Here is a 23,529-nt window from a genome sequence, read left to right on the forward strand (position 1 = left end):
TTCTAATAAAATGACTTTTAATAAAAAATAAGTAAACAATTACCTTGTCAAAGATAATCAACAAAGTAAACACTAGAAAAAAGGGAAAATATGACCTATAGAAATAAGAGTGAATAGCCGATCGACAAGCTCATAGCTCATAATTGAGAGATGCCGTTTTTATTCGCTGAAAGCCTGTGCAATTCAACAGAAGGTTTGTACGAATACGAATTAAATTTAATATAATTAATATATATATATCTTGCATAGACAAACGCAACACAATCAATATTAGGTGATTGTTCTAGGCCTTAAAACTCCAACCACTATCTCTAGCTACAATTTGTACGATCTTTAGCTCATACGTGAGGAAGCAAAGGTAGTGGTTCCCATGACGTGAGGTCAGCAAAGCTCTGCCTCCAGTGTAGATAAGACTCTGCATGTAACGCTGAAGTTAGACACAGTCTCAGTGGTACTGAGGCATTTAACAGTAGATATACAGTACGTAACAGTACTGTACCCTGAGCACTGAAGCACATACTGTTATGTTAGAGTGACCTGTTAAGGTGACCCACTTAAGCCCTGATTTAACTAAATAGTAATGAATAACAAAATAATAAATAAATACATACATGAGCTCGCAACATGTCACAAGTGAGTTTTTAGATCTCCTATTTTTGCTATTTTCGAAGAAAGAAATCCTGGCGTATTTAATCAACGGTGCAATTTTTGTATCGTTTCATTTGCTTTTCGATCACCTCTTAGATGTATCTCGTTAGGCTGTCCAAGTGGTATGGTCTATATCGCATATGGTCACATATGGCCGATGTACTGTATACTATGCCAGTGGTTCTCAAAATGGGGACCGGGGACCCCCAGGGATCCTCCACAAAATGTGTTAATACAGCATCACAATCATTTTAACCCCATTATCCATATTTATATGCTGGCTATTCAAAAATAGCAGACAAGTGTTTGAAAATGTTGCATTTTTTTTTTTAAATATATATTTATTGGTAGAAAGTTAAAATAGTTTGAACATACCATTCTTTTCCCATTTTCTCCCTCACCCATCCCTCCCCCCACTGTTATCGTCATCATTTTTTCCCTTTAAGACAATATAAAAAAAAAATAATAAGAGTAGACAAAAACAAAAAAGTCCAAAATGTTGCCATTTTTAACACAAAATCCTCTCTTCTGGTGGACCCTACCACAAAACCTTTTCAGATGAGGGTTAGGGCCGTGAACTAAACCACACAACGAATAGTAAAAATAGCAGATCTGCAAGCTGCATACAACATGGTGTGGTGCATTGTAGCCTAGAGCTTGTAGGACCGCATTTTTTGCTATTCTCAAAAACCTTGACATTTTAGAAATGTTTAAATGGCATGCTTAAAAAGTGACAAAGTCATATGCAAAGAGAGAGTATGCCTAGTCCTCCTCCTCCTACTGGGCAAGCTCAAGCTGCTCCATAGGAGTCCATGGTCTGGTTGCAGTCTCAGCTGTGCTACAGTAATTAACTGTGTTAATTGCCATTAACTCTTTAGTGTAACGTAGCCATGTCAACCCCTATGGTGCAGGATTCTGCCAACTAGCTGAAGTGCAAACATACACTATACCGTCGCTGTGGGGGCAGATTCCTCTTATCTCCATATTCTAACTTTAAAACATGTATGTTCTTTACACCCGGATACGTCTTTAGTACATATGCAAATTTAAGCAAAGGAACACAAAACTCGACTTTATGAAGAAAACCACAAACTTGACTATTTCAGCATTCTCATAACCACAACATCAACAACAATTCCAAGACTGAAGTAGTTTTCCTGTGCAGGGGTGATCTTAGGCGCCCTCTGGTGATCAGGTGGCGCTATGACAGTCAAATGTGCATTAGAGCCGTTCCCTGATCATTCATCATGAAAATTCACTTCTCTCTCCTGAGAGGATTGTTATCCCAAACCAACCTGAAAATGTTCTCTTTACTAAAGAGCTGGGGAGTAACAGGGAGACCCCTGTTACTGAACTAACACTCAATAATGATATTTGTTGTTGTTTTACCCCAAATCACTTACACCACCTTTAGTTTTGTCTATTCTATTCTTTACTATGCATATTCTACTATCTGAATGTAAGTTTGATAATGTAATTTTGCACGTGTGGTGAGTCCTGTACAACTCATACTTGGAAATCAGTGTTGTGAATTTGATGTTAATGGGATGTGGTAGGGACACTCTGCACAGTCATTAGTGAGTGTGTCACTTGGGACACATGAGGACAACGCTCAAGTTCAAGGACAAACCATCCAGGATGTGCCTTTGTCTGGATAACAGAAGCCACAAAGGCTGCCAAAGTGTGTGTGTGTGTGTGTGTGTGTGTGTGTGTGTGTGTGTGTGTGTGTGTGTGTGTGTGTGTGTGTGTGTGTGTGTGTGTGTGTGTGTGTGTGTGTGTGTGTGTGTGTGTGTGTGTGTGTGTGTGTGTGTGTGTGTGTGTGTGTGTGTGTGTGTCTCCACTCCAGCTCATTGTGATTCTCTGGCATGTGTTCACTGTACACGCCTCAGAGTATGCATTGTGCAAATGCAGCTCATGCTCTAGAAGTGTGTCCGAAAAGGTCAGAGTAGAGGTCAAACTTGAGAACGGAAGACAAATGTTCATAGTGGGAATGCAGTAGACTGGCTGAAACATGTCATTAAAGACATCTACAAGTCTGCTGATGTAGAGCTCTAACAGATATCAATGTTTAGTTTAGTCCATAAATATATCAAAGCGATAACATCCTTCAGCTACCTGCATAATAGAGAGAGAGAGAGAGAGAGAGAGAGAGAGAGAGAGAGAGAGAGAGAGAGAGAGAGAGAGAGAGAGAGAGAGAGAGGAGAGAGAGAGAGAGAGAGAAGAGAGAGAGAGAGAGAGAGAGAGAGAGAGAGAGAGAGGAGAGGAGAGAGAGAGAGAGAGAGAGAGAGAGAGAGAGAGAGAGAGAGAGAGAGAGAGAGAGAGAGAGGCAGAGAGAGAGGAGAGAGAGAGAGAGAGAGAGACCTACAATAAATCTATCATCATGAATCCCTGAAGCCAAGAGATCAACAGAAGAGTCTTCTCAGTCAAATGATCCTGAAGCGCAACAGACTAACATTAGAACCCTACGAACAGTAATAATAATAATAACCAGCCTCGTGACAGTGACATCAGACCCTAAACTAAAACGAAATTCTGAAACCTGTCTGGATCAAAGCATCAATTCCCTAAATCAAACGTCAGTGCTATATCTGGCCCTACACAGTATGTCATGACATACTGTCACAACGGTGACTGATAACAAACGGAGAACTTTCCTGATGAATTGAAAATGGAGGACCCTGATGTAAACAAGTCTTAGTGCTTTTGCTGGTTTTATCCTCGTAGCAGTTTTTGTATTGACCATTCGTTTAAAGGTACCCATTTTACATACTTTGAATAAAATTTTCAATCAATCAATCAATCAATCAATCAATCAATCAATCAAGAAAAAAAAAACATGTTCATAATCAGTGGGCACAGCCTGGCCATCAAGAAAAGACCAGCTTAGACAGTCATGTCCACCCAGAGAGGACGGGCGCAGATCTCCCTGCGGTCAAGAGGTGGAGAGAGAGCTCCACTTCTTGGCCACATAATGACAAATATATAAGATATAACAAAAGAATTCCACCCAAAATATCAAAAACACACATACTGTACATTTTTACTCATTTTTACTGCAACGATATGATAATGAGGGAGATAGATAGAGACACAGAGGGAGAAGAGACGGAGAAACGGAGAGAGATATACAGAGAGAGAGAGACAGAGACACACACACAGGCAGACAGACAGAGAGGTAGCCTTGTCAGGCAGACCTACAGTATATCAGTGGCAGGACGGGTGGTGTGTCTAATGTTCTCCTCGGGGGCAGGAAGTGGCCTTTTATCCTCATGTCTCATCCTTTTAACACACGGCTCACTGTTCCGGCCCCAACCAGTGCTGGGAGGCGTGTGTTTATTAGTGTGTGTGTGTGTGTGTGTGTGTGTGTGTGTGTGTGTGTGTGTGTGTGTGTGTGTGTGTGTGTGTGTGTGTGTGTGTGTGTGTGTGTGTGTGTGTGTGTGTGTGTGTGTGTGTGTGTGTGTGTGTGTGTGTGTGTGTGTGTGTGTGTGTGTGTGTGTGTGTGTGTGTGTGTGTGTGTGTGTGTGTGTGTGCCAGTGAGCGAGAGAGAGATAGACGGACGGAGGCACAGGCAAAGACAGACGGAGACAGAGGGAGAAATTGCTGGTCATTGTCAGTTCAGTTTATACAGCACAAAATGTAAAAGAAAAGCACATCAATGTATGAGTATCCTCAGTGACAATGACAGACAGACCTAATGGAAGCCAGTCTCTGTTGTTACGACCACCCTAATGTTGATGCAGTGTGCTTGTCTTGTATCTGCTATGTGGGGATGGCTACCAGGTGTAGCCTAATTGCAGGCGTTAGACATCGGTATAATTAGGCTGCACCGTAACCGAACGGACCCTTTCTGCTGCCCACTTTCCTTAAGTAACCCTGATAGTGAATGCCTTGTCCCCTAGCTCTGGTCCATAGCCCTAATGCTAATTCTGCCCTGCATTAAAGGCGTAGTGAAATGAAAAATAAGTTTTTCACACTTTTAGAATATCCGTGGTCATCATATGGGCATACCTAACAATGGATGCCAAAAAAAATGGGCAAATTCTCATTTCTGTGTGTTTTTATATCAAAAGTCCATAGAAATATTGTTTTAATTACTTCCTGAAAACGAAAACGTGCTGATAACGTCGATAAAAGCCAATAAAAATCAAGCTCACCCGTTTAATTCCCCATATCTGCGCATCCGTCCAGCACAGCTGCTACTGATTACAGAAATCCTCCCTTTTTATTCCCATTCAAGATGACATCCAGACTATACGTATTACTCAGTTTCAACTTAATCATCACGCTAAAATATGTATCTGAAAACATTATAGGGTAGAAATAAGCCACATAACAGTAAACTGGTACAGCTGGCCAACTATCTGACTTGTAAACAAACACACACCATGCTCCTGCGTATAGCATAGCTACCGTCCCTAGCTACCGCCCCATCGCCTGAAGGGATGCGACGCTCTGATTGGTTCAGAAACTTCAGAGCGGTGTTTCATGTTGAAACCGTCTGAAACTTCAAAATAAAATGCCCACCATTTCCGTTTCCCTACACCTTTAAGGCTATGGGACCGATGGCGTCTAGCTCTCGCATGAAATGCAGACCAGCCTCTCTTCTGTAGCCGGAATATAAAGAACGTTTTACCTACTCACCAATACAAAGACGGGCTGTGTAATTAGAAAGCCTACTTTCCTTAGTGGATGCACTTTGAGCCCCCAGGGCCCCCACCACACGTATAATGTACGTGTACTTTTGGCCAGAAAGGGATTGTTTTTCCACCGGAAAATAAATACTTTTAGTTACTCCACTGCGCCCTCTACCGATATTGCCAAGAGAAAAACCTCATAGGAAAGATTTACAATCCCTTTCTGGCCAAAAAGTACATATTATACGCATGGTGGGGGGCTCAGGGTGCGTCCACTAAGGAAAGTAGGCTTTCTAATTACACAGCCCGTCTTTGTATTGGTGAGTAGGTAAAACATTCTTTATATTCCCCCTATTAGAGCTACTTGTCCCCTAGTCTGTCTGCAGACTGCACACTGTGACTCAAATCGCCAAACAAAGGAAACAGAAACTGAGAATAAAGGAATGAGGATTATTTGGCAGTTTTTTGGTTATATGTCCACGAAGCCAAGAAGCAGATGTTTGACCCCCCCCAGCCCCCCCCCCACCCCACCCCCACCCCTTTGTGTGTGTGTACATGCAGTACACACACACACACACACACACACACACACACACACACACACACACACACACACACACACACACACAGGGAACCGCAGACCCTGGTTCCAGTGTTTCGGGGGGCCTACTGGAATCCATCGCACTCGGTTTGGAATCCCAGCTATGTGGACCTGCTCCCAGCACAGCTCCCAGAGGGGCTGCGCTGGGAGGCACCGCACACGCACGCCACACGCACGTACATCAATGCCACATGTTTCTGCCTGCCTCTCTGTGTGTGTGTGTGTCTGTGTGTGTGTTTGTGTGTGTGTGTGTGTGTGTGTGTGTGTGCCCGCACTGTGAGCTTGTACATCTGCTATCTTTGAAAAAGTGTGAGAACCTACAAAGTGCAGGAACTACGAAAAAATAAAGGCTGATAAAGGTATTCGTAGAATCGGCCTCAGGTCCTAATGCCAATCACCCCACATGCTAATGCAAGCACCCCACAGTGGATTTGTACTGTACAGTGTATGTATAGGGTCAGCCAGTCTGGAAGGATGCCAACCACTTCAGGAAGAGTCGCATTTACTTGCCTTTGTTTTTAGACATTCCTCCTCGCTCGCTCCTGCAGCCAGAGGCAGCGAGAGGACGAGTGATTCAGAGCTCGAGATGAAAATACTGAGTGTAGGAGCCAAGGAGGGGGTTTCAGAATGGGAACTGAGGGGAGACAGGAGCGCTATAAGCCCTGTGAGCAACGAGAGATATTCAAGGCATGGTGCTCTCTTCAAGAAGAGAGCAAGAGACTCTCTCTGATCATCTCTCCCAACACTATCATCTGTCACATTGTGTGTGTGTGTGTGTGTGTGTGTGTGTGTGTGTGTGTGTGTGTGTGTGTGTGTGTGTGTGTGTGTGTGTGTGTGTGTGTGTGTGTGTGTGTGTGTGTGTGTGTGTGTGTGTGTGTGTGTGTGTGTGTGTGTGTGTGTGTGTGTGTGTGTGTGTGTGTGGGGGGGGGGGGGCTGGAGGCTCGGTACCCAGTCATGTTGTACTGCGTGTGTTTGATATGCTTGATAATATTACAATCTGTCTCTATGTACTGTACTATATGTCTGTCTGCCTACAGAAGCTATACCTAGCTAGGGCATGAGTGGCAGCAGGGAGCAAAGTTTCAACCCGGCGTCCCTATTTTGGGCATGTCATCACATGTCATCACATGTCATTACATGTCATCACATGTCATCACATGTCATCACATGTCATCACATGTCATCACATGTCATTACATGTCATCGTACCAATGATCTCTACAGCTTGTGGATCGGACATTTTCACCATTTGCTGAACAATGCCAGTTGGGAACGATGCAAAATGGGAATGAATGCCCTTTTCAATCGACTACCCTCAATGTTTTATCTATCACCGCTGTCAGTTTTCAAGCTCTGTTTTTGAAACATTTTGAAAGTGAAAGTGGTTAGGTCTAAGTGTGTGTGGGTTTTATAAACATTTAACCAAATCAAAGACCTTGTGACTAAATAATAACAACATTGGATGTTGTTATTATTTCCCTTTCCTGAAAAGCAGCTGTTTTGTGTGTAGAGTCTGTAGACTGTATATTTGTGTGTGTCTGTGCGTACATTTTGGAGGTTCAGTGTGTTGTATAAGTATAAGAGAGAGACAGAGTTAAAACAGCAAACATCATGTGGAATTTGAAGCATTTCTCTTTGGAAAGCCACAGGCACACACTGACTTCCAAAAGATGTTTTCTCAAAAAGCAACAGTGGATGTCGAGGTGGCAGAGTGGGAGGATAACATACGTGTGTGTGTGTGTGTGTGTGTGTGTGTGTGTGTGTGTGTGTGTGTGTGTGTGTGTGTGTGTGTGTGTGTGTGTGTGTGTGTGTGTGTGTGTGTGTGTGTGTGTGTGTGTGTGTGTGTGTGTGTGTGTGTGTGTGTGTGTGTGTGTGTACGCGTGTACGCGCACGCGCGCGCGGAGATTATACAGCAGTGTGTGGCCTTTCTTTGGCATGACTAGACACCCACACATGCATGTGTGTGCGCGCAACACACACATAAAAATGGTTGAGAGGAGTCCCTCAGGGCTCTATACTAGTGTATTTTCTGTTCTGTTATGGGGAAAGCTTTCTCTGAAAATAGCCGATAGACAAGATTACAAGGCATTGTGAGCTGGTCGATGCTGCAGGGTTTAAGTGGATTTGGGTCTCTACTATATAGCAAACATACACGTATTACAGCTGCCTTAGCATAAAGGCAACGCAACTTCATCTTTTAACTTTTCACAAGGGCAACCAAAAATGCTTTACACAATGAACACAAAACAAAACAAAAATGTGCAACAGTGCAGAGAGCTGGGAATAAAATAGACAAGATGAATGTCGATAAAATGGAATGGAAAATACAGAAGATAAAAGAGAATACAAAACCTTTGATGCAACAAAAAACAAAGGGGGAAAAAAGCACAGCACTACTGAAGTCCAGGCAATGCCCTAGCTGTTCTTAGCTATTAATGGCAAGAGCATTTTTATAGCCGATATGGCCAATTTCGATAGGCCTACGCTACTGATTATATTGTGCATCTATACTTGCGTCATATTTTTTCTGGTTTTGGTCAGGACCCTAGCAGCTCGTCATGACCCTAGCAGCTCGTCAGGACCCTAGTAGCTCGTCAGGACCCTAGCAGCTCGGCAGGACCCTAGCAGCTCGTCAGGACCCTCGCAGCTCGTCAGGACCCTAGCAGCTCGTCAGGACCCTAGCAGCTCGTCAGGACCCTCGCAGCTCGTCAGGACCCTAGTAGCTCGTCAGGACCCTAGCAGCTCGGCAGGACCCTAGCAGCTCGTCAGGACCCTCGCAGCTCGTCAGGACCCTAGCAGCTCGTCAGGACCCTAGCAGCTCGTCAGGACCCTAGCAGCTCGTCAGGACCCTAGTAGCTCGTCAGGACACGTTTGAGCTTGTAGATTGGTCATTTCCACTATGAAGGATTTTTTAATGTAATTAAATGTGTACGTTATTTGTCATATCTGCTATTTTCGAGGTCTAAAAGCCAAACCGAAATGTAATTTCCGGTGTTTAACGACAGAAACACAATTAAATTGCTAAATCGCAATTATTTGAGCGACAATTAGTCATCACGTAAAATGTCTCTGTCTGATTCTGTGTCTTAACATCCAGCCTGCATTTCTCCCCCCTCCACCCTTCAGTGTCTCCCTCCTAGGGGTCCACTGGGGTTTATTTCGGGCAGACATGACGTCTCGGGCCAGCGATTGCAGGGGCGTTGCATGTTGCCTGATGTCAACGGGCCTCGCCTCTTATCGTTGGCTCGAATCAGCGTCAAAATGTGCACTGACAGGACGGCTGCAGACGGGCGGTGTTTGCTCTGTTGGTTTCTTTGCTCTGAGTGGCGCTCTCTCTCTCTCTCTCTCTCTCTCTCTCTCTCTTTCTCAAGCCCTCGTTGCTAATTAGAGCAGAGTTTCCCAGCCTTTTATGCTCGCAGCCCCCCTCTCTTACATCTGATAGAAGCTGAGATATCATGCACACACACGCGCACAGTCGCGCACACTCAACGATGGATGGTACATGTGGGAGTTAGTTAAAGGATAACAGACACTTTATGACTGTATGACTAGTTGGACTGATGTAACATTGACGACACGCAGGCGGAGGAGACAGTGGATGAAAATAAAGACTTATTTAGAAATGGCTCTGGAAATAAATGATGTTATCATATGATTATGATGTGCACCACACGTACAGCAGATCAGATGAGGACTCTGTGACCCGGTCTGGGATCAGTGTGTGTGTAATAATACACCAGATGATGTTGTTGAGGACAGTAGAGAAGAGACTATTTTGGAAGTGGCATACACATTTGACCACAGTCTGATATGTTGAGTAGGAGCAGAGGGCGTCTATTATGGAAGTGCTTCTCAAACGTTTTGGTGTCGGCGACTTACAAATTGATATTTGGCCGCAGAGCCGAACACCCCCCCCCCCCCCCCCCTGTTTGTGCCAGGGAGGGACCCCCAGAAGAGAAGATTTATGTTGATACCTATTCAAGGACACCTGGCCCCTGACCTGGACACCTGACCCCTCATTGCATTATACGATCTACGAACTCTGATCTACGATCACACAACGCATGGCAAGGCGGCACGCTGAGATTGTCGATCAGCTATTTTCGCCTCGCAATACTGTTGTATGACGAACTATAATAAATCAGGCTTAAATGGTTAGCCTCCACACGCCTTGGCTGCAAAATGCAGACTAGATAACTTTCTGTTTCTGCTTGCCACTCTCTCTCTCTCTCTCTCTCTCTCTCTCTCTCTCTCACTCGCTCTGTGATGTGCATCAGTGCATGCACTCCGCTGCACGCTTCACTTCTGGTCAGGGTTTGCTCCGAGGGCAGAAGTGAGCCTCTCTCTCACAGTCTGACGGTCCAGTCAGTGAGACAACAGTCTGACTGTCCAGTCAGTGAGACAACAGTCTGACGGTCCAGTCAGTGAGACAACAGTCTGACTGTCCAGTCAGTGAGACAACAGTCTGACTGTCCAGTCAGTGAGACAACAGTCTGACTGTCCAGTCAGTGAGACAACAGTCTGACCGAGTCCTCCACTCAGTCAGACTGTTGTCCACTGCAGAGATGGCCCGAGTAGGGCTGTCAACATTACACACTTGATGTTGACCATTAACCGTCACACAGATAATTGAGATGAATGGGTTTAATTGTGTTTCTTTTTTTCTTCTTTGCATATTTAGAACTTATGAATACAAATTTTACATTTCTGTTTCCTTTTAGGCTTCGCACAGGGCATGTACGAGAAATAACTAGAACACGTCACAAAGTGACACATTGCAAGCTTGTAGATCTTTTTTGCACTTTTCATAAATTTTTCAACATGGACATTGATTATGACAAAATAATTGTGATTATCTCAAATAATTAGACAGATTATGTATTAACAGGCCTTTAATCAATGCATTGATCCGTAATGTCAAGGTTTTACTGTAAATATTGTGACCAAACATGATACTGTATGTTTGGCTCCCACTTTTCTTCATGTTCTGTTCTATGCAGCATGAGGAAGAACATCAGTAGTGGAAACACTATACTCAGTTTTTTTTTCTTTCTTTCTTTTTTTTTATGTTAAGTAAAATTATCAATACTGCAATATAGAACTACTCTGTTATAAGTAAAACTTTGGAATTCAACAAACGTATTTGGCATACTTAAAGTACCAAATGTAAAGTACTCATTATGCAGAATGTCCCATTTTACTGTATGTTTTCAAATGTATAAATAGCAGATCTACATTTTATTGGAGTAGAAGTAAAAGTATTGGAAATTGGAAAATACTCAAGTACAGTACAAATACCTCAACATTATATTTAAGGTCAGTACTTAAGTAAATGTACTTAGTTACTTTCCACCACTGCTGAATATGGAATGATTCCGCGTTGATTGATCTCATTATATCGGACAATTTATTGCAGTGAAATGCAATGATTTGTGTGAAATAGCAGACACTGCAGGTTACGAAGGGCCTTTTCTCCCTTGGAAATGATTGTGTGGGAATGTTGAATGTGCAATACATTTTCACATCTTGGCAAATTCCTGGAGAGCTTGATGTACTGTATGCCAGGGGTTCTCAACGTTTTTGGCCGGGGACCCCCGGAAATGCTTTGGCAATGTCTCGGGACCCCCGCCCCGCCCCGCCCCCTCCCGACCCCCAATATAAATTGACTGCTACAATAATATTAAACCATTTTGGGCGGGAACCCCTTTTGGTGTTTTAAGCATTGTTATAATTTAGCTATTGAAAAATAGCAGATCTACAAGCTCATAGCGCGCCACCGAGTGGCGCGCTACGAGCTTGTAGGTCTGCTATTTTTGAAAAATCGTGAAAATAATATATATATATTTTTTTTAAATAATTTGGGGACCCCCTAAAATAATTTGGCGACCCCCCGAGGGGTCGCGACCCACGGGTTGAGAACCCCTGCTGTATGCTAGCATCGACCGCTGCATAACTCAGCACACCTGCTACATTACGTACAGTAAGTCATTCCTTCCATTCCTGGGTCAAGAGATCATGTGTATATAGATCTACTGTACCAGTGGTGGAAGAAGTACTCACATTTGCCATCTAGTTTTGTAATTATACCATATTGTGCCGAATACGACGACTCTAATTTATAAGACGACTCCCATTTGTGGAGAAAACATTGAATGTGAAATAGTCTTTTTAGGATATTTTCATTGGAAAGAAACATAGTCTTATATTCAGGCCAATAGGGTAATCAAAATGTACAAAGTAACTAGTACATTTTTATAATAATTGTAGTGGAGTAAAAGTACAATATTTGTCTCTGAGATGTAGTGGAACATTGTAGGCCTACTTGAGTAAATGTATTTACTAGTTACTTTCCACCACTGGTATCTAGACTATCTATGTACTAAAGGCCTCTCTGTGTGGACTTGTACGTTTCATGTCCTACCCGGGATACAAACTCGGCTCTCCCACATGAGAGATTTTCCATTTCTACCACTCTGGCGAGGGGATCCCTGCTTGGCCTGTGCTTATGAGCTTCATGCAGTGCTACTTGACAACCAGTAGGTGTCCTAGTCGAGTAGGGAGACCACCTCCAAACACTGCAGATTTATACATAAAAATAACATTTTAGCGTTGGCTATCTGCTATTTATTTATTTTTTTAATTGAAAAAAAGTGTTTCATGATTTAATTTTTTTAACACAATTTAAATATTCTCTTCTATATGAAGTTGGGGGTCTTTTGGCACAAAACACGTTTGAGAACCACTGATTTAGAAGGCATTTCATTTGCACTTAACATACATTGACTAATGTCCATCAACCCGCGTCCATGTTCATGTTCACGTGCTCAGCATGCATCCTCTGCTGTGCCATCGTGCTTAGTGTGGCGTCCATGTTAGTGTGGCGTCCATGTTAGTGTGGCGTCCATGTTCACGTGCTCAGCATGCAGCCTCTGATGTGCCATCGTGCTTAGTGTGGCGTCCATGTTAGTGTGGCGTCCATGTTAGTGTGGCGTCCATGTTAGTGTGGCGTCCATGTTCATGTTCACGTGCTCAGCATGCATCCTCTGCTGTGCCATCGTGCTTAGTGTGGCAAACGAACCTTGGTCCAATAGCTGCACAACGATAATGAGTGGCTAAGTTAATAGATGCACTCATCAAGTTCATGGGTCATGGCTGTGGTCTTGTTGCAGTATAGTCTCTAAAAGCTCAAAGAGGCATGCTGCTCCCAATGGACAGATGTACTGTAGAGTATACACTTGGTTGCATGCACATTGCACAAGAAGGCAGAAGCAATTATGTGTACACTGTAGCAAGACCGCAAGTGAATGCATGTAGTCATTCGTAATGTAGGCTAATGTCACGTTTACACAAGCCTCTTGCCAGGCCATACTGCCTGGTTAAAGGTTAAAATAAAATACAACTACATACGTGCTCCCGAGTCCCTACCCTCCTTTAAAACCACCATAAAAGAGCACCTGTCTGCAATTTGCAATTACGAAAAAACACAAAAGGTTAGAATATGGAGATGAGCGGTTTCTGGCCGACAGCAACGATATGCGATGCTGTGCAGATGGAAGGCTCCGGCTGTGCAGCATTGCAGATCACAGTCAGTCGATGCTCCAGATCTGATCTAGTAACAATCACAATCAATAGTTCCTGCATGTCAAACGTGTCCAAAGTATTTACAGTATTCCTCGCAAAATGCCGCAAAGACCAGAGTGCTGACATTTCCCATTCAATTACAAGTGACCCGGTGATCAAACGAATGTGATTTTTCATTTACAAGCTGCTCATAAAAACATCCGTATCGTTTTCCACTGAGCCAATAGAGCACCGAAGTCTGACGTCAATATCGGTAGAGGGCGCAAGTCCACATGTTCATGTACTTTTTATTTGCATTGTCTTGGTCCTCACAAGAGAAACGGCTGTTTTAAGTTTACATAATATTTCTAGGGTTAAGTTTACACTTAGAAAATATTCAGGTCGGGGGCTAGGGCTAGGATTTGGCATTAAGGTTTAGGAGTTGGTGTCGGTCAGAGCTATGCCTGGTTTATACTTAGTTGTACGGCCAACAAAAGCGTTTAAGCAAAGGTTAAAAATGGGGTACAACATGGCATGACCGCACTCTGCTGATCCCCCGTCTGTCTGTCTGTCTGTCTGTCTGTCTGTCTGTGTGTGTGTGTGTGTGTGTGTGTGTGTGTGTGTGTGTGTGTGTGTGTGTGTGTGTGTGTGTGTGTGTGTGTGTGTGTGTGTGTGTGTGTGTGTGTGTGTGTGCGTGTGCGCGTGCCGCTGTGTGCGATGCGTGTCTGTGCCTGTCAGTGGCTCAGTAGGTGAATCTGGTCTCCACTTTAAGCTTTCTGACCTTTACACCTCTCAATCAGCTGTTTTTCGCCCCCCTAACTTAACCCGACACCTGTTACAGGCCACACACACATTATGTTCTCCCTCCCTCCTCCGCCCAGAGAGTTATGTACAGTAGTTCTTGGTACGAGTCCATGCGCTACTGGACTGGTCTGCTGTACAGACATTGACACACACATTTCAGTCAACACTCCAACACACCGTTGAGACCATGTATGTATGTGTAAGTTGTATGTAAGTTGTGTTTTAGTGCGGACAACTGCGCACTGCTTTTATAGTACCCTTGTACTATATTGTTGCGAGATGAAATCTCCATGTTCTAACTTTTTGTGTTTCTTTTTTGTTCGTTTTTTTCCGTAAATGAATGCCCTATAGATCATCGCTACAGCGTCACACAAATTCATCAAAAGTAGCAGATCCGCAAGCTTGAAACTCTGAATTTGAATTTGAATCCTGGAAAGTAACAGTTTTACTTTTGGGCATATATGGTTTCCACGTGACACGCTTGTACTGTAGATGGCTTTGATACAAAGCTATTCATAAGCGGACATTGTCTGTGGCCAAATACATAAATGACAATAAAACGTTTTAGAACCACTGGCTATACAAAATATGATCTGCTAATCTGGTAGGGAAAAAAACACACAAAAAAACAAAGCCTCCAGCTTCACGGTCACACGACAAGGTGCCTGTACTGTGTTCAGGACTGGGTTTCCCTAAAGACGTCATCATCATCACCACCACAGGCGCTGAGAGTCTTTCATCGTGTTTGAAAAAGATTGTCTTCAGTGATGCTGGGCCTGCTAGGCAACATGGGGCACTGAGCTGCAGCCTACGCACCCCCCCCCCCCCCCACACACACACACACACACACACACACACACACACACACACACACACACACACACACACACAGTATACCGTATAAGTATCACACATGGCGACCTGCAAACGTATATGATGATGATGATGATGAGTTAAGTTATGCAACACTGCTTCTGCCTCTGTCCTCATTCTGCCCTCCTACACACACACACACACACACACACACACACACACCTACAATATTTCGCAGCCTGCTTAATTCGTGGTTTATTCCACATGGTCGTGGAGAAAAGCATGACACCAACCCCCTAAAGAAAGGCAATTTTACAATAACATCCTTAATGTTATTATTATTAATGTATCTCTGAAAGGGTTCGACTTTGAAACGCTTGTGGATCTGCTACTTTTGATACTTTGTGTGACGCTGCAGTGTGATCAACTAGGGTGTTCATTTACAACAAAACACAAAAAGTTGAAACATGGAGATAAGATATACTCTCTTCTATGATAACTAGGCGCGCGCGCACACACACACACACACACACATACACACACACACACACACACACACACACACACACACACACACACACACACACACACACACACACACACATGGGCCTATATATCTCAATAGACAGCAAACTTCCCAGTTCCCACTGCTTCGTTCAGGAAGGGACCACACACTCCAATGACGATGGAGAAGACTTAAAGCTCTCTTTATTTTCTGCATGGCGTGTTTCGCCGTGTTTGCTTCATCAGATGCTATGAAACTGCAGATAATATGTACAGTCTTTGGCAGTTGCAGCATCAAACACAACGAGATGAAACATTCCCACTTATTGTCATCACAGCTGGTTTACTTTGTTGCACCCTGGTTTGGCGAGCCGAAAATAGCAGATCCTAACGAGCTCTCAACATGTTGCGATGCAACACTTTGCGAGACCTGTTATTTTCGGTGCGCGACACACCGGTGTGTGTATAATCAGAATGAATTAAGCATGAAGTAAATTATAATCGCTAAATGACACCTTGTATTTTAGGTCTCCCATCAGCTGCAACATCTGTTTCTTCGCCTCTCTTTCTTGACTGGGGAAGAAACGTACGTCATTGGGGTGGGTCAGTCGTGAGCTCTGCACAGGGGGGAGAGCTCTCATACTCGGTGTTGCCAGATGATTGTGTGAGAGAAACAAGCAACAGGTCTAGGAAAACAAGCCCAAAAGAAGGGCCAGATGAGCACGGCCAGATGGCCAGATGAGCACTCTAAACCTCTAAAACCTACAAAATCTACAAGCTCACATGCAACGAGCTTGTAGATCTGCTATTTTCAAAACAATCTTAAAATAAAGTGTAAAGCTCCCTGGCACAAAACATTTTCAGATGAGGGAGTTAGGGACAAATACACAATTTGACATGAAAATATTTGAAAACCACTGGTTTAAATAATACTTAAAACATTTGGCAGCATGCAAGCTAAATAAGTAACTACATTTCACAAAAAATGCAACCTGTGCAACTATCAATATGTACAAGCAACTTTACAGAAAAAAGAAGCCCAAAGTGGCTTGTAATGTAAGTGGACATGGCAACAGTGCTCATACTGCAGATAAGATCATGGTGTATTTAAGGATTATATACGGTGTGCCACAGAGCAAGGCTTCACTACTAAGCACCTACAAAGCACTAAACAACCTGGCTCCCCCCGACCTCTGCCATCTCCTCAAATATCATGTCCCCTCCCGCTCCCTCAGGTCTGGTGATGCAAACCTCCTCCACGTCCTGAGCTTTTGCCTTTGCTGCCCCGACCCTGTGGAATGCTCTCCCTAAAACGCTCAGAGATGCCCCCACCCTCCAAACCTTCCAAACCACCCTCAAAACCCACCTCTTCAATATTGCTTTCCTTATAGCTAACACTTTTCACTGTTTTTTAAACTTAAAGGAGCATTCAGTGATTTGGGTGATTTGGAAAACCACCCAGTCCGCCCCGGTAACAAAATGTGCACATGCACGCTCTACAGTGGGGGGAAGTGCAACAGGCCAACAGCATGTGCACCAAGGCCCGCCCCCACTCGATCATGATTGGAGGAAGGCCCCTCTCATCCTGATTGGATGAAGGTTTTGCCACCCGCCACCAAAACTGAAACTAGGGTTTTTTTACCCCAGGGGCTCACTGGGGACAGGGAGGATTTCCTTATATGGTCAGCACACTCTATAGTAGGGAGGATTATCCAGAAAAAAAGAAAAAATAAGTGATATTTGAATTAAGTCAAATCACTGAATATACCTTTAACGTAAATTTGTAAAGTTGTAAATAATAAAGTTAAAATAATAGCCTACATTTTTGTTGCTTCCTCTTCCTCCCCCCATGTAAAGCGTCTTTGGATACTCAGAAAAGCGCTAGGCCTGTATAAGTTTGAGATATTATTATTATTATTATTCAACGTCTCCATGTGTTCACTGGCTGCAGCCAGGGTGGACAGGTGCACCGAATAACAATGAAATCGTTCCCAGGACGCACTTTAAAAAACAGGATTTACAAGGCTATTCTGGATCGCCATCGGGAGTCGTTTTAAATGTGTGACATCATCAGCCAAAGCTAGAGCCAAACATCTAATTTGTGGCGACCCAAAGTGAAACCTTTTCGGAGAGGGAGAGAGACTTCATCGACTATGAAATAAAAAGGCTAATTTCATGGGCAGTGGAACGGCGCCCAGGGTAATTTGCGGGTTCCAACAGTTAGGACTGTAATGAAATACAGTGGGCATTCAGTACTGCTGTCAGTGCGGGTAAGTGTGCCAGAGCATTTCACTGGACGATGTGTGGTGGACTCCAACCAGGGCTTTAACATAATGTTGACTCAATGTTGACAGGCATGCAGGCAGACAGACAGACTGAAGTCTGCATCTTTGCATCTTCATGTCGCTGGCTTCCATTGACAATGAATGGTAGTGAACGCAGCAGCACAGGACAGCACAGCACAGCACAGGATGCTCAGCACAATATTCTCAGTTTACTGGCGTTTTCAAAATTCTGTCTTTAAAAAAAGGGCATATGCATGGTTTCTTTAAATATCGCTTTGTTCCTAGGCTGGATTTACGTGCACTTGGATGCAAGTTCATTCAAATTCTCTGTGTTCATTTAACTCATGAGAGGACCCGTCAATGAATTACTGCAATGAAGCGTAACCCACAGTGGACATGTCACCAGGGACATGTCCACTGTGGTAATGGGAAGTGGGTATACATTTGGTCAAAATGGTTGTGGACTGTTTCCCAGACAAATGTTACATTATATCCCCTTTTCTATGTAAAAAAGAGAGGGGGGGCGGGGGGATGGTAGGGAGGGACTCGGGGGAGAGATTGAGAGAGGGGAGTGTCTGAGAGAGGTTAGGTAGCATGGTCATTTCATTCCTTTGTCTGTGATGATGCTAGCGGTGGTGGTGGTCTGGCCTCCTAATCTGTCCGAGGAAGGAGGGTGGGGGGAGTTATGTGTTTAATGGTGTATGTCCATCATGACATAGAGCTGATTCACCAGCTCATTGTGTCCTGCAGGCACCAATATACGTTGTATTATGTTGCTCTGTCACCATGAAGCCTGCTGACAGACACAAGCCTTTCTAGTGAGAAACAGGACAGCGGAGTGAAGGAAGGAGGCGGAGTCGCAGAAAGATGTACAAACCCAAGGTTCAATTTGATAAGAAAATAACAATATTAATAATGGGGGAGAAGCAGGGATAAAACAACATAAATGAACAGAAGTGGGGATATCAAAGGCCCCCTAGCTGCAAATCCAACCAACCCAGAGGGAGCGAGAGAGAGAATCTGCTTCCACCAACCAGGAACTAACACGTCAACAGCCGAGAGGAAAGGAGAGGAGAGGAAGGGTGGTGTGGGGAGAGGAGAGGTGCAGAGAGAGGAAGGAGGTGATAATTGAGGCGATGCCTGATCCCCTGCCTCCAAGTTGTGAACAGGAGGACTTTAATTCCACAGCCTGGAATGAAACAAATCAGATCTATTTATAAAATGCACTTGACAAGAAAAGTGCCTTACTGCTACAGAGCTTCTCAAACTTGCTGTCTTGTCATGTCCCCATCTCCCCAAATATGTTGTGCCAGGGACCCCCAGAAGCAAAGACAAATACACTTTTACTGGAGACCGCCTGCCTGGTACCCCCCAAGGACCCCTTGGGGCTCCCCAGACCCCACTTTGAGAAGCACCGCCTTACTCAGTCCGAGCAAAGTGAGAAGCAAAGTCAAAGCAAAGCAAAGCAAAGCAAAGCAAATCAAACTTAACAAAGGCCTACACAGTGAAATACTCGGAGAGGGTCTTTACACATGGGGGGGGGGGGGGGGGATAATAAACCATTATGAAAATCGCTGTGCATTCATTCTGTGTGGAAGTCATACCACAAACAATATTAAATTGCAGGGAAAAACAACCACAACCCTATGTGTGTGTAAGGACACTGAGAGTGTACAAATGGACCCGCTAGGTCTTTGCACTCTGAGTCTGATGCAATTTTGTTATTAGGCAGCCAGTCTTTGAAGCATTAAAAAAAGTAATGCAGGAATCGAACTGGGCTCGATTGAAAAAGTGACACTGTCACAACCACTCGTCAGATGGCAATCTCAGAGTAGTGTGTGCCAAGAGGTCATAGAGAAGTACGTGTTTGTTTTGTGCAAATAACAGATTGTACAGATCAGAGTACAAATGGAATGGACATTTGGTCATTTATGGCTCCACCATTCGTACACTCTCTGAGTTAACATTGAGGATTGTACTGTGCATTTGGTCCATGCACAGCATGTCGGAGGACAGGGTTTTGTGTTAAAACCATACAATCTACAAATTAAAAGGCATTATCCACAGACCGCATATAGCCTATTTTGCAGAGCAAGTGAATTCCTGCAGTATCAGAGAACAGCTGTCGGAGGCCGCGGCAGCCCGAGGCACACACGACACACAAATGGTGAATCAAACTTGCTCAAGTAGCGTTCCCCCATCTCTCTGTGGCACATGTTCCACCGAGTTGAGCTGTCTGGTGTTCAAAAGAAATATCTTTGCCGGACACAAAGGGCATCAGCCATTCAGCAGTGGTAGGAAAAATAACTAGATTTCCTTACGTAAAAGTAGAAATACTCTTACGTTTTCCCGGTTTTAATGGGTTAAAATTCCAAACACGGTTGCATAACTAACTCCTATACCCACGTCATCCAAAAAAGTAAAATAATTGCCGATACAGTACATATGAGCCATACCTATATATCTGTCAGGCTTTTATTATGTGCATTCATGCATTCTTGCAATGCCTGTGAGATAGCTCCTCTCCTCTCTGTGATAGCTATGCTTTGAACCGGGGCCGCGGAAAGGCCTTGCACAGCGGGACGGCACTTCAAGATTCACTCCAGATGCAGTCCAAACGAGTCATGTCCCTTCATCTCTCTCTCTCTCTCCTCCTACACCACCCCTCCTCTTCTTCCTGCCTCCCTTCCTACAACACCAGTGGTGGGGGAAGTTCTCCCATTTGTTTAAAGTAAAAGTAGTAATACCAGCACTTCCTACTAGGGATGGGTGCCATTTCTGACCTCAAAGACAAGTTGTACTTACAGTAAGTACAGAGTACAGCAGTAGTTCTGAAAGTGTGAAAGTGGGGACCCCCCCAGGGGTCCTTGGTTCCAGGGGGGTACCCAGCAAAATGTGTCAATACAGCATCACACTCATTAAGACCCCTTCTTCATCCATATTTTATTGGCTGTTCAAACATAGCAGATATACAGGCTCACGATTCACCATGATGCAGCGCGTTGTGAGCTTGTACATCTGCTATTTTTGAAGTGAAGTGAAAGATTTTTTGAATTCTTTTAACACAAAATGTCTCTTCTGGGCGTGTCCCCTGACACAAAACATTTTCATATGGCGGTCCGCGGCCAGTCCTTCGCATGAAAAGGTTTGAGAAGCACTTCAGTATGCAGTACTTGAGTAAATGTACTTTCGTCCAGCGCTGCCCGACACTCACCCGGTGAGGCTCTCCGTAATGAGGCACTTTACCTCAGCATGTGGGTGTCTTATTGAGGGCCTCTGGCGCCCATCTAGAGGCTCGTAACATTGGCAGACTGCGCGTCGCATGATATTACACCCTTCCCTCCACTCCTTCTCTCTCATGCATACAGCGTGGTGTTGATTTTGACAGCAAATCTTTATTTAGTTTATAGATTTTTTTAATGAAATACCATGTAGTTTTAGTCACACATTTTAGTCATCTGAAATGTTTTGGTTTTAGTCCAGTTTTTTTTTAAAGTTTTTTTTGTGGCTTTCACCTTTATTTTATATTTTTTATGGAGGGACAGACAGTAGGCTGACAGGAAATGGGGAGAGAGATGGGGGGAAGACATGCAGTAAAGGCCGTCGGGATCGGGAGTCGAACCCGCGGCACACTGCCAGACTGGATTACCAGCCAAGGTGCCTGGGCCGCTGAGCCACAGCCCAGGCCGGTTTTAGTCCAGTTTTAATCTAAATCTACAGTTTTCACTACAGTCAGTGAAAACATTTTTCGACGAAATCAACACTGGCATGTGAATCCTTGCACACACAACCAGTACAGTAAATATGAACACCATGCAGGCTCAACAGTGGCCTGCCATTTTAAGAAAATGCTTTAATGCTGCATTCACATGGAATCAGGCAAGCGGTAGACGGCAAACGGCAAAACCTGCTGGACGGCACGGCACGGTAAAAAGATTACATATTTTAACATTGATGCCGTCTGCTGTTACCGTCACCGGTTTTGGCTGCCGGGCTGCCGTGCCGTCCTGTTCCGTTTACCTAGCCTGGTTAATAAACCAGACCGAATCAGCCGTTGGCAAACATTTTTTTGCCTGCCAGCGGATTAGGGTCTGGCGAGGCTCAGTAGCACGCCTCTTTCCTACAACCGAGAACAGGTCGGGCCAATCGGGACACGGTATGCAATATGGGCGGGCTTTGGTACAGTGACGTTCAATGCATGAGACCTTTGACTGACAGTAGCTCTGACCAATTGCGTCAAAGAGAAAATGTTTGAACCCGCCCCCCGGGAAATGAAATCCAAGTGGAGCCAGCCCAGACTAATATACCGCGACAGTGTTGTGTGATATTAGTCTGGCTTATTAGCCAGGCTACCGTTTACCGTCCTGCTCCCGTCCACTAAAATGAAGTCCGGTTGCCGTCTACCGCTTGCCTGATTCCATGTGAATGCAGCATTATCCTTCACACAATCAGCGTTGGGGCAACTTTTTATGTCTGTTTGTCTTCTCGTATAGCGAAAAAAGCAGATCTACGCGCTCACAACAAACGTGTCTTATCACGTGAAAGTTGTTCAGTCTGTATTTTACAATTTTTTGTATTATATTTATTAACAAGATATTGTGACTAAATAACAACTACTGGAGCAGCACGGACATTTTAAGCCTTTTATTTAGGTGCTAGTATACAAACGACTAACGTTTCGACCTAAAAGGTGTTCATCAAAGTCATGACTCTGATGAAGACCTTTTAGGTCGAAACGTTTAATAGTCTTCTGCATCAAGTGTCCTTGTTCCTGTCCAGCCGTTTTAGGCTTGAGGCGCGTTGGTAAACTTCCTTTGTAAATAACAACTACATTAGATCCATTGGAACACAGTTTATTTTTATTTTTTTAATTATTTTTTTTACCTTTCCTGAAAAGTAACAGTTTTTGTTTCATATTTATAAAACACAGAAAGACATAACCACTTTCAACCTGGTGTCCCTATTTTGGGTGGCTAAATATTTTTATTCTACCATATTCTAAAATAACAAGACAGAAGCAGATGTAGGCTACAGCTCACAGCATGTACTGTAGCATGGTTGCAGATCGGCTATTTTCGCTACTTTTATGTGGGGCTACCGCCCTGTCACATGAACTAATTTATAAAAAACATAAAAAAGGTTTCTGCCCGACAGCAACTACGATGTGTGTACTAATATTACTGTACTTTCACGAGTCATATTCATATTATACAGTATTACTACGGATGTCAAGAAACGCAATAGTTTCAGACGTTTTAAAAAAAAAATCTAGGTAGTATCTACCTAATTTATGCACACTAATGACGATGCAGTTTATCTACCATTCATTTCATAGACTTTTATTCAATTCTTCTAAATACATAATCTTCTGTCTTGAGAGATCAGGCACCTTCTGACTCGTTTGTCTTCCACCATGGTAATGCAATTATGGGCTTCTAAAGCGACAACAGCTTTATTGCATTATCCTGTATTTCATATCCTTCTTCCATTTAATATTATGCCTTATTGTGCTTATGTGCTTCATTTGAATGTTTTTTAGTTTTTTTTAAGAAATGTAAAATTAAACATTTATAAGATGTTATTTGACATAGAAGGTAATAATGGGTAGCCCTATTTGTAGTGATCCCGAGGGGAGATTCTATGCAATTGACCGGTTCTATTCAGAGCAGTGCACCATGTA

General features: G+C 43.7%; 1 long non-coding RNA gene across 1 annotated transcript in view; it reads left to right on the forward strand.

Annotated features, from left to right (window-relative positions):
- The window catches only part of LOC306936005, a 47,888-nt gene extending 37,717 nt beyond the window's left edge, over window positions 1-10,171 (forward strand). The window contains exon 3 of the long non-coding RNA XR_013791453.1: window positions 8,425-10,171. This is a non-coding gene — a long non-coding RNA (uncharacterized lncRNA). The remainder of the gene's footprint in view (window positions 1-8,424) is intronic.
- The last annotated feature ends 13,358 nt before the right edge of the window (window positions 10,172-23,529 follow it).

The sequence above is a fragment of the Electrona antarctica genome (genome assembly GCF_951216825.1).
Source record: "Electrona antarctica genome assembly, chromosome: 14".
Lineage (NCBI taxonomy): Eukaryota > Metazoa > Chordata > Actinopteri > Myctophiformes > Myctophidae > Electrona > Electrona antarctica.